Source organism: Cuculus canorus, chromosome 12 (genome assembly GCF_017976375.1).
Source record: "Cuculus canorus isolate bCucCan1 chromosome 12, bCucCan1.pri, whole genome shotgun sequence".
NCBI lineage: Eukaryota > Metazoa > Chordata > Aves > Cuculiformes > Cuculidae > Cuculus > Cuculus canorus.
In genome coordinates, this window is record NC_071412.1 from 18137108 (window position 1) to 18149120 (window position 12013).

The 12013-nt window shown below is 46.2% G+C and overlaps 2 protein-coding genes across 3 annotated transcripts in view; one reads left to right on the forward strand and one right to left on the reverse strand.

Moving 5' to 3' along the window:
- HMG20A (high mobility group 20A) overlaps nt 1-9902 on the reverse strand; it is a 37758-nt gene extending 27856 nt beyond the window's left edge. Inside the window, exons 1-3 of the mRNA XM_054077763.1 lie at nt 9772-9902; nt 9205-9442; nt 7602-7713 (exon numbers count right to left, since the gene is read on the reverse strand). The gene's annotated coding sequence lies outside the window, so the exon portion shown is untranslated. The remainder of the gene's footprint in view (nt 1-7601; nt 7714-9204; nt 9443-9771) is intronic.
- Nucleotides 9903-10351: 449 nt separating this feature from the next.
- PEAK1 (pseudopodium enriched atypical kinase 1) overlaps nt 10352-12013 on the forward strand; it is a 114003-nt gene continuing 112341 nt past the window's right edge. For both annotated transcript variants that reach the window (XM_054077597.1, XM_054077600.1), the window contains exon 1: nt 10352-10537. The gene's annotated coding sequence lies outside the window, so the exon portion shown is untranslated. The remainder of the gene's footprint in view (nt 10538-12013) is intronic.

The window sequence follows — 12013 nt, forward strand, 5'->3', positions numbered from 1 at the left end:
GACCAGTACATTCCTACGGCCAGACAGCATTAGTTAAATGTCTCAATAATGAGGCAATTACAGACCCTTATCTGACCAACATTACTGACATCAGACATGAGAATAAAAAATTGTGCATCAGTAAAGAAAAAATGGTTTTCTAGACATAATTCCTAGAAGTCAACCATATAAAGACACTGAAATAAAAGCAGAAGATAGACTAGAAAATTTAAAAAAAAAAAAAATCTTTCTTATGCATTTGCAATCTGCCGTCTTCCCACTCTACCTCACTATAGAAATTCAAACTCTTTGTGTGTGTTTCCACACAACAGCAATGCAAGAACATAATCTTCAGGAACATGCTGGAAAGTTTCTAGTACAGTTCTTTTTTGCATGCTTTGCAAACCCTTCTGATAAAAGTCCCTTCTGTAGTGCCCCTGGGAAATACTCCGTTGAAATGTCCTGGGATAGAATGTATGTTTTTATAATTGGAAATAAAATTTGGCAAGTAACTTCCCTAAAAAAAACCCCAGACATTTCAAGCAAGTAAAGCCATCTATAACAGTTCACATTTTTTCATACTTGTAATGAATTTTATATTTTTAGAAGGTTAAGGCAATATTAGCAGAAAAAGTTTCTCAAATGAGGAAAATCTTTCGTCTTAATATGTTTTTCATATCACTACTAACTGTTATTCAAAACAATTCCCATAAAGTCTCAATTTAACATACAGTGTCTAATTCTATAGCTGTTAATATCCAAACGTAAAGAGATTAACAATCAAATCGCATCTTATGTCAAGATGAAGACCAGTTTGCTTAGCCTAATACAAATATTTGCAAGATTTTTGTACTTTCAAGACAGTTTTCCTGGGCTAGAACTAAAAAAGCTTATTTCCTGCTTGTGGAGCTGCAGCGTGCCCACATACATGGGCTGGAGGAGATGGCGGTGGTCACTGAGACTGACCCATTTACCCGCTGTTAAAAACAGAAACACAAAGAGAAATTCAAATCTACATAGTGGTTACCCAGTCTTGTTTTAAAGACCGACAGTAAGAGAAGCATCACTGCATCCACTGCAAAATGGGCAGTTACGCACATAGGAAAGACAACTTTCTACTGTGGCAGTCACCTAGACTTTCTTAATGCTTTGCAGGCTAGACCCTGTAAGCTAAGAACCAGTATCAATAAATTCTGATTAAGATCTGATTTGATAAATATGTCCTTTCAAGAAGTTAAACAAATGCAGTGCCTGCATTCATTTTTAGGACTGAAAGTGCGCTTTTTAACTTACCTTCAGACCGTGCCCTTTCTCCAGTGTGCTAGCATCCCTTTCTGAATGCCAAAAGCAGCTGTAGCAGTGCCAGCCACAGAAGACAAGATGCGTTAGTACCTTGCGCGTAAGATTTATCTGTTCTTATACCTAAGGCTTAGCTCCTCAGAGCCTCACTAAATGCTAATGTTCAGCTGGATTATCCAGTCACCTTCAACACCTCTTCATGCCACTGCTTCTAAGGGGGCCTTCCCTAACCTACAGCTGTCCTGAGGTACAGCAGCTTAAATGTGACCAAATGCTAAGCTTGGCTGGCTTGAGTACAGAGTTTAAAAACAAAAACCTAAGCCACAACTACTGAAAAACCAGCTGCCGCATTACTTCTCCTCAAGTAACCAAGTCTTAAATTGATGTCATTGTGTTCAAAGACATCAAATTTCAGAAAGCAGGAAGGATCAGGCACTATCTGTGACTTCAAAGTGACATTTAAAAACCCCAGGGATCACAAACTAGTACGATTCAGAAGGTTTTTGTGCCTTTTTTTTTTTTCTATACTCAGAGCTTAAAAACATGATGTGTCTTCCACATTCAAACTAAGTGCTTCACATCAGTGAACAGTTTACAGAATCCTCATAATGTCACACAATGATTTGCACATTGCAGCTGAGGAAGCAGAATGGGAAATGGCAAAATACTGGTGGTGTAAGTTGAGCATCAGATGAATGCAATTTTCAGGCCTCTGTCTCAAGTTTTGCATATTTTGATACAACCTAGATTTAAGCGTAGTAGCCTGCTGCTATAAAGAGGGGAAGGCCCTGCTCACTTCTCTTTTCTCACCTGGTTACAGCAATGTCCACACCTTACTGGACTTTTCAGAGTGCTGCTCTAACTCCCTAACTCTTCCCTTTGAATGGCAGGGAAGAAGGGACACTGGTTATCCTCCACCAGCTGAGGCAGAAGGACTCGGAGGACTCAAATAAATATCAGAGCTTATAAAAAAAACCCCTCCCACTTCCATGTGTGGTAAATGGCCGTATTAAGCTACATGAGCCACCCCCAACCCCAAAAATAACTTGTTGGACTCATTCTGCTAGCAGTCCATGGCAGAGTTTTCACACATCAAGAGAAGCATGAAGACAAGACAAGCCTGAAGGTGGAGACAATAGCTCTCCACTGCCTAAGGCTACAGTTCTGTGGCAGTCTAAGCCTATTTAACTACTAACTACTCATATCACACCACCTTCAGCCTGGCATCTCTGTTCACTGGACAAATCTTGTTCCAGTGCTAAGGAAACAGAACAGTTTTTAGTTCAAATCAGTTTATGGTAGATTAAAGGGTGAAATGGCTCATTAAAGGATCCAACAAGCATTGCAGCTGGCAGAAGGAAAAGGGATAAAAGTAGCACGGCCAAGAGTTAGCAACTGACTTCTCTATAACCTTATAGCCCGAGATTCAGCTCTCACTATAATTCTAGTGGTGTCAGAAATGAAGAATGTTTGAAACTATTCCAGTAACTGAGAGCCTCAAAATAGTCATAAGTGGGAGGAAATATGATTACCAGAAAAAATTTAGGATTATCTCATAAGCTGACTTGACAGTCTCAGTTTTTTGTCTTTCCAATCTAAAGCTAAACATTTATTCTCCCAATGAAAGTTGAGATCCCTTCCCATGAGTCTGGAAACAGGATCTGAATTCCACAAATTCTGATTAATTTGTTCTAAAAAGAGATACTTATTACACTGGCTCTTCATATTGTATATGAATTGCAGCAAATATACTTCCTTATCTTAAACTCAGCAGAAGAGTAGCTGAAGTCTATTCTGCCACACTTCCCACAGAGGATTTAGTCAAACATTGGTAATCTCTATTTCATTTCATCAGTAGCAAGACCCACTAAAGCATAGTGCAGTAAACGCACACCGATCCAGAAATCTGCTCCAGAAGATGACTTTAATATGGTTACCCATGATAGTGACCAACTAGATGGCAGGACTGAACTATACTGCTATGCCATGTTTCTTTCCATAACAGTACTCCTGACCAAGAACACATGAAAAACATTCAGGATGTTCAGAGACTTTGATGATTTGCTCATACGCTTTCAGAAGTCCTATGGAATTTGTCATTAATGAGCTATTCCAACAAGATGCTTGGGCATATGAAGACACAGGAGCTTTAAATGGAAGCTCTTTCTACAGTAAGTCTTAATTTTTTATCGTTTAGGTATCAGAAGATGTCTTTGTCAACGTGCTAGGTAAGTGAAAACACAAACAAGGAAGATTACGCTTATTCTTAAAGTAGGCTGTGGCATGACAGAAGCACTGTACCAAGGATAAAGGTTTAGAATGCCAATTAAAAAAAAAAAACTTAAAACTGAAACGTTCACCAAGCTTTATTCTCTTACCTTTGCCTGCCATTTATCCTGCACTGGGAACCTTCTGCCCCCCAGTCTTCTTGGCAGAAATGTGATGTTAGCAAACTCCAGATTTAAAAGTGTGAAAGAAGATTCACAGTTTACTCTTTTCAGTACTTCACTTGGTGCTGATCTGTTTTCTGTGTTATACAGTTTCATACTATTACCAGAAGTCGTTTTACCACAGCTCTCCACTGCCTTTCCAGCTACGGAGACTGACACTTTCTTCACTGTCAGGCACAGCATATTCTGAACATTAGTTATGGGACACTAACTCCATTACATCAGAAATTCAACCTTTGATCGACATATAATTATGGCCCTAGAGTCATAAGCCCAAGATTACTACTTAGCCTGTTCTTACACAAATGACAAAGACAGTCCATTCTTAAAAAAAAGTTCATTTACATTCCTAATGTTTGGCCAATTGCTAGTTTTCAACAACCAGTCCTCGAAATTTGGAAAACAACACACCACCTCACGTCTAAAGCTTTGAAATAGCAGCCAAGGGAATTCCATGAGAAACAAATCGTTTCTTTAAGTAACAAACATAAAAAACACATTAATTCAGTCATACCACTTACCTGAAATAAAAGGAACTACAGAACAGACACAGTCAGACCTGCTTTAACCACAATTTGGTTAAGACTGCCTGAGAACTCCTCCACCTAAAGCAAGTCACCATACTGCAGGCTTATGTACATATTAGGTCCCATCATGATAAAACATTCCTTCATCATCCATTAAGATTATTTTTTTAAAAATCCTCAAAACTCTCATTCCCTGCCCTCACAGGAACACCCACCATATCCTGGTGACAAACCGGGTAACAGCTGCCCCATCTGAGTAGCTCAATGCCCCACGCAGTTTAAGTTCACATCAGAGTTGGTGGCACCTAAGAGGACACTCTTTGCTCCTCCCACAAACCGCTGTTTCTCTCGAGCCCAACAGGCACAAGCTCTTTCAGGGGGCTAATGTGGAGGCAAAGCAAGGCCCTCTCCCAACAGTAACATTCCTGGAACTGCTGCATAACCAGATAAGCATCAGGATAAAAAAAGGAGTAGAACTGACCTTTCAGCAACTGTTTATTCTATCAGTATCGATCCAGAGCACCTAAGGTTGAGAACCCCCTCGATTTCATACGTCATGGTTTTATGTTAGAGTTAAACCGTAGGCTTTACCATTTTCCTATCTTATTACTGCCAGTTGTCTCCACAACCAGGCACACTTGCCTGCACCACACATACACCAGTGTTCATGCAAAATGTCTAGTTTTCCACATGCCCAAGTCCTAGAACCAGCTGGATAAAAATAAGTTTTCATCTCGTAAGCGATTCAAAACAGTTTGTCAAAAACACGTGCAAGTACTAGCACCAGAGGACAACAGCAGCAACAATTCGTAGCTTAGGCTCCTTCAGAATTACACTCACGAGAAGAAAGCACAAATCATATCCACCATCATTTTTAAGTCCTAGCAAGTTCTGTAGATGACAAATATTCTGAAGAGCAATTAACAACACTTTGCTGAGAGTTTCTTTTGGCTGCAAACAATCCCTCAGACGCTACAGTGTAATTAAAGCTATGAATTTATCTTTTCATACTCAAACACAACAATAAAACAAAAGTAGGCTTTCCCCTGGTAATTCATTCAATTGCCAAGAGATGCTGTGTTCTGCACTGCTGAGCGGAAGGAAAAAAACACCAAAACAGAAAAAGCATTCAGAAATAAATGCCATCAGTCTTAAGTCGCTTGAATTCAATGAAGAGCTGACACTTTCACTGTCCTCATTTTCTCGTTTATGTACTTCACACACTGCTATCCCCAGTAAAAAAGCTTCATGCCACTCAGTCTTTCGACTAAAACAACTCTTTCAATGTTCATGGTATGGCAGTTTTTTGAACTACAGGCTAAGGGTGTCAGCTGCTCACCTCACGACTTAATCAAGCCATAATGCCCAAAAGACACATTCCAAAGTATTAGACTCCCTTTTACATGAAGGAACTGAAGGATCAATCTAAGTCATATGGATTTCAGGCACGGTGAAGTATAAGGTTTATTTTGTTATTCACCGTATGCCCTGCAAGATGTATGGTCCAAATGACTGACATCAGCAGAAGTCAGCTATTGCCCCAGTCTCCTGCAAAGGACAGCAGGATCATTCGTTTCTAGGATCAAAACCATTAATAAAACTCTTTGAGAACAACTTAGAACACCTTCCATTTAGCACTGTTTTAAAAAAAAATCTAGCCAGTAACATCCTTAATGTCATTTCTGAAAGACAAATTTCCTTCAAAGTGCATCAGCATTTGCAAGAATAAGGTCAAGGAACATGGCAGATTTCCTAATAAACATAGAACTGAGAAGTATTCATTTACTCCAGCTACACTGGTTTTGTTCCCTTGTAACACAAAGTTATCTCCCAGTTTAACAGAGTCATTGGAAAGCAGCTTGAGCTGCAGTTCACCCAAAGCTGCCCTTATCAAACTGCTTTTACGAAGCCCTTCAGAAACAGAATGTCAGCCTCAGGTTTGTCCCCAATATATAGGTATGAACACTGCAAACTATTCCTTAAATAAGAACTAACCCTCTGTGGGACTAACTTGCATACAGAAAGCTTTAACAGATAAAATCCCATTGTGGAAGAGATTATTACTGGGCTAGTCTGGATTAAATTGCTTACCACCTGACCAGTCCCACTGGGATTAACACTGGCAGTGCATGTACAAACTGATCCAGCTGTTTCACCCTCAAAACTCTACACCGGACCAGTATCAGACTACACATAGCAAAAATTAATGGCTACCATCGGAGCCAAGGACGCACTAGGGATGCCACTGGTGAAGGAACAAGGCAGCTCTGTGGTCAGACACTAACACAGCCAGGCCAGCGTTGCAGATCTCACCAGTGGAGGCTGACATATATCACTAGCAAAAGTTTTAGTTACCACTTGCACTGTATATTTCCAACAGACACCAGCTAGCATTGGCTGGCTTCATGAATAAACCCACTGGGGAAAAAACTGTTTTCTAAAAGCAAACTGTAAATTCATACCTAGTAAACACTCAGTTTTGAAGTGTTTTTATCCACCATCCTTCATCTCTTAAAAAGAACTGAAGCTTAACAGTTCCCATGAAGGCAATACATATTCTCACTCTCTTGGGGAAATCATAGAAGTTTACAAAAAAAAAAAAGCTTAAAGGAATGCAGAAAGCAACCTGGTTTGGGGAGCTCTCCAAAGCCAATCCAATTACAGATGGGAAGGGTATTTTGGGGGGGTACAGGAACAACTAGGAAAAAGAAGACCAATTTTCTTCATCTACCATCTTTGAAAAAGTGCACACACATTCCCTTGAGTTACCCTTCCCTCCCACTGATTGTTATCAGAAGAGAGCCCCCATTATCGTAAGTGCAGCCTCTTCACCCGTGCTCTAACAATTTCTCACAGTTCCTGCCACAGTACTCAAAAAAACCAAGCACAGCTCTGTGTGCACTTCAGTAACGGCGAAGGGGAGTCCTTCATTGTTTCAGCCACAGCCTGGGGAGGGCAGGATGTACAGCAAGAATTCAGAAACCTGTATCAGCTTGTTTTAGTGAGACACGTTCTAAGTTTCCCTACAACCTTTGTCCCAAGCATTCGCAAGTTTGACAAAAGTCTCAACCAAGACCTGGCCCTAAACCAAATCCTATTTAACTAAAGAGAAGCACATGCTATGGAAGGCTGAGCTTGCTTCCTCAGGTGAGAAGGAATACCTGGCTAACTGGGCACACCTTGACCCAAGTGACCCTTAATTTAAATACATTGGGAACAGATGCACTGACAAAGAAAGCTTATAAAGTCAACTTGAACGTATTGGTTTATAAGAGTCTTGATTCCTATGCTCCGATACCAAGATTTACTTTGTGGTGTCGATACAATGCAAAAAAACAGAGCTCACAGTCGTTGCTTTCATTCAGAAGACAAGAGCACTGGAGAAATCAGCACGTCTTCAGTTCTCCGCGCAGTCCCCGGCCATCAAACGAAGCCTGGGCTCCTTGAGGGAGGATGCCCTGCAAGAACATTAGACGGAAGACAATAAAAAATCTCTCTTTTCTTGGTACTTTATCACAAACTACTAGAATTTGTTTTAGCCACTCCCAACAGTCAGGTACATATTGAAGACCTGAACCATACTCAGGTGTGAAGGAAACACCCCTGTAAGAAGCACAATTCTCTTCTTTTCTGAGCTATAAAAGGTGCACCCATCACCTTATCCTCTACTGTGCCACACCAAGTGCAACCAAAAGGAAAAAATGTTCAATTCACAGTCATGACAGGGAGGACAAACCACACACAACCTGAAGTTTTCCTACTTTGAAAATTACTAGCATCCCATAGAAAAGCTAACTTTTGAGTTTTAAGGCCAAACTGAATACTCCGCTTAAGCCACTAGAGCTAAGACCACATCTCCTTAGCATTAGTAATCTTAGCTTCTGTTTTGAGATGCACCAGATTTCTAAGGACAGAAAAAACCAAATTAACTTTCCCTCAATTTTCTGGACTCTAAACTCACAATATCTGCCAACAACTGGCACAGTTCTAGAAACACTAAGTAGCTCATCCCTTCTAGCAAGGATATGATCTAGGTGCATTGAAAAACAAAAAAGATAACACAGCATTCCAGCAATACCTTGAAATACCAGATTGTTCGTGTGTCACTACATATAAGGCCTAGATTTGTGAAAAAACTTCTCATAGAAATAAGTTATTCATTTTCAGGACCTGGTTATGTTTATATCCTTATGAAATGAACAAAGAGCACTTCAGCATAACATACAGAAACAGTTCCTCCACGTTACCGTGCCCAGTGCTGTCCTACGTAGCCTCAGCCACGCTTAGTCCACCTACACAATGTGCTTCCCACAGAAAAGAATGATTTCAAAGGTCTAACAAGACCTTACCTGCTGAGTAACTATAAACCAATGAAAAAGCTTCCCCTGCAGTGGCACAAGCACTAACGTGACACCCAGCTCCCTTTCGCTTAGAAGACTGGACCTGCCTTAGAATCATAAGTGCTCCAGAACAGCAGCCTCGCACAGTGAGGTGGCTCACACAGGCCACACAACTCACTGGCAATATATTTTTTTGTAACAATAATAGATTAAAATAGCATTTGTTTCATATTTATCGTAACTTTTCTTAAGTTCTCTTTTTAACGTATCAGTACAGTAGCACCTCTGCGTAATCGATAAACCAATAAATACACACATATTGGGGGAACACACTAAAAAGTTTTTCTTACTGATAGGCATATGCAGCCAAAAAAACTGAAGGCCACATCTGTAGAAAGCAGAAGCTCCCTTTCTCTGTGAATACAATCTTCCTTTTGTCTGCTGAGCAGAAAAGGATTTACATTTCTCCCGCCTTCCCTCACTTTCCTAGATGCCACTAAGGTAACACCAAATGACACAAATCCCTCTCTCTTTGGGGTTCTTTCCTTTGAAAGCACCTTTGCATTTTTCCCACTTTCCTTTTCCTCCCCGAGCCACCTCTACACCTACTCCGAGCTCTCTCCAAAGGTCCAACACCAATCCGCGCCGCTCGGCCCTGGGAAGCGGCCCAGGCGGGTTTGGCTCTAGCGCAGGGGCTCCAGGGGAGGCCAAGTCGGGGCTCCTCACAAGGCACGTGGCTCCAGCGTTTCCAGTTCCAGGCTTGAGGTTTTTTGGTTTGTTTTATTTTGCCTCCTCCACGAGAAGTTTAATTCCTCAGGAACAAGTAAACGAATATGAAAGCCTATCCCTGGAAAGAAGCATCAGAGAAACACAGCGGGATAAATGACCAGCTTGACAAGGGAATGGTAAGTGGACACAATGAAACAAGAAGCCACTCGAGCTGAGGAGCCACCAGACGCTGCTACCCCGAGCGCCTGTGTGGGGGCCGAGGGGAGGACGAGGGTCACAGGGAAGAACGGGGAGCCCAGCCCCTCACCCCGCTCCACCGCGGCCCCAGCGCCCACCCGCCTCCCAGGCCTGCCCGCCGGGACCCCCGGGCCGCCTCAGCGCCGCCAGGGCCGGGAGAGGGCGGAGAAGAGGGCGGAGGAGAGGAGCCCCGCGGCCGCCGCCACTCACCCGCCGCGGCGGCGTCCCGCGACCGCCCGGCCGAGCCCGCGCCGCCGCCTCACCGCGCCCCCAGCCCGCTAGGATCCCTCCGCCACCGCTTCAGAACCTCCCCGTTGCCCCTCTCAAAGGAGCCTCACAAGAGGGACCTTAACCGGGACAGAAGCGCCAAACCTCTTCCGACTGGACAGCGCGGCGTGAAGCGGGAGTTCAAACAACACACCGGGACTACTTAATCTTGGTAAGCGGAAGTATACTATTTGCGCACGCGAGTACGCGACATGCTTTAAAGGGCCGGCCGCAGTGCCTCGCGCGAGACACGCTGGGAGTTGTAGTCTTCCCGTGAGGGCCCCTCCCACCCCGCGGCGGCTCCTCCGGCCGCCGGCGGGTTTAGCACCACCCGCGGCGGCGCCACGCCCCCTCGCCGCTTCCCAGCCAATGGGCGGCCTCGGGGGCTCCCTCCAGCCAATGGGAGACCTCGCTGCCCGGGCGGGAACGCCCCTCAGCCAATGGGAAGCCTCGCTGCCCGGGCGGGGCCGCCCCCCTCCCCGGTGCGCGCGGCGGGGGCGGGGCCGGCGGCGCTGGGGCGAGTTGTGCGCGCGGGCGCGGCGGTGGCAGCGCCGACAGCCCCGTCCCGGGAGTCGCGACCCACGCGGGGCCCGGCGGTGGCGGCGGCGGCGGCAGCCGGCCCTGACCGAGCCTCCGCGGCCTCAGCCGCCGCCTTCTGCCCTCCCGTCGCTGCCTGCCCGCGGGAGGCGTCGCGGGGAGCCCCTGCCAGGTGAGGGGGGGACAGGGGAGGCGGCACCGCCGTCCGGAGGGAGCCCGGGGCGGGGGGTGACCGGTTCCTTCGGTCCTGAGGGGAGGGAGGGAGGGAGGGAGGGAGGGAGGGCAAACGGTCCCTCTACCCTGAGGAAGGGCAGAGGGTTGTGTGATGCTCTCTCTGTCCCGAGGGGAGTGACCGGTCCCCCCGGCCGTAAGGGGAGGCTAAAGGGGGGGACCCTGAGTTGGGGGGGGGTGACGGTATCTCCTGCCCTAAGGGGAGCCTGAGGGGGTCGGGGGGGGTGTGACCGGCTCCTCTAGCCGTAAGGGGAGCCCGGGGCTTGACCGGTGCCTCTGTCCCGAGGGCAGCTCGGGGCGGTTCCTCTCACCCCATGGCGGGGTGACGGTCCCCTCTTGCCCCGAGAAGAGGGGTACCTGTGGGTGTCCCTGTCGCCCCATAGGAGGGGGTGCGTATGGCGGTCCCTCTCGCCCCATAGGGGATGGGGGGGTGCCCCTCTCGCCTCATAGGGGATGGGGGGGTGCCCCTGTCGCCCCGAGGAGAGGGTTTGGGGGTGTGACGGTCCCCCTCGCCCAGGGCAGGCTCTGTGCGTGTGCTGTGTGCCGGCCCCTCTCGCCCTGCCCTCGCTGCCGGCTCGGGTTTCTCGGCGAGGCCCGGGCGGGGGGAGCGGCCGCGCTGCCGGTGGGTGCCGAGGGGGCCCGGCTGCCCCAGCCCCGCGGCGGGCGAGGGCGCTTCCTCCTGCCCGCACCTCGCCTGCAAGTTTTACGGCGCGATCCTGCGCTCGTACCCGCGCCCGGCGGCAGCGCTGCGGGGCTGCCACCTTCTATCTAGGAATTTCGCCGCTGTGGGTGCTGTCCCACTCGGGGCTGCGTCCTTACTCGGTTATTACGCTGTGTTCCTGACATAAAAGGCTTTACGTGTGAGTGTGTCCGGGCGTCCCTGCATTCCACCCTCCTTGCCAGGCTGCCGGTGCTCCCTTTTCTCTTGAAGGCTGTTTGGGACTGGTAGGTGGGTCGGTCTGTTTGCCTGTTTTTATTGTGGTAGAAGTTGAGACTAGAGTGGAAAGGCTGGGATTTATATTGGGACAGCAAGTGAAACGATGGAAATAGTTTTGAGCGCTTAGTTAACTTATCAGACAGCTGAAATCTAAAGCAGAACGGCCAGGCTGCTCTTGGGTGACTGCAAGGAGAAGGAGGAGGAGCGAGGTGGATCCCTGACCTCGAATTTAATAGGGGTCCTTTCTCAGAGAACATAATTGCTGTTTACTTTAGGTCTTTGCCATCTTATTTTGTAGAGCTTTCCTCTCACTCTTCTTTAATCACTTTGTAAAGGCTCCAAAGTTTTTCCCCTTATTTGTCATAGTTTAAAGGCTATCCCATGTCTGCTAAAGCACTTTATTCTCTGGTATTTGGGGAAAAAAATAATACACAAGATACATGGGCGGGGAAGAAAGAAGACACAGTTGTTTTGGAAAAC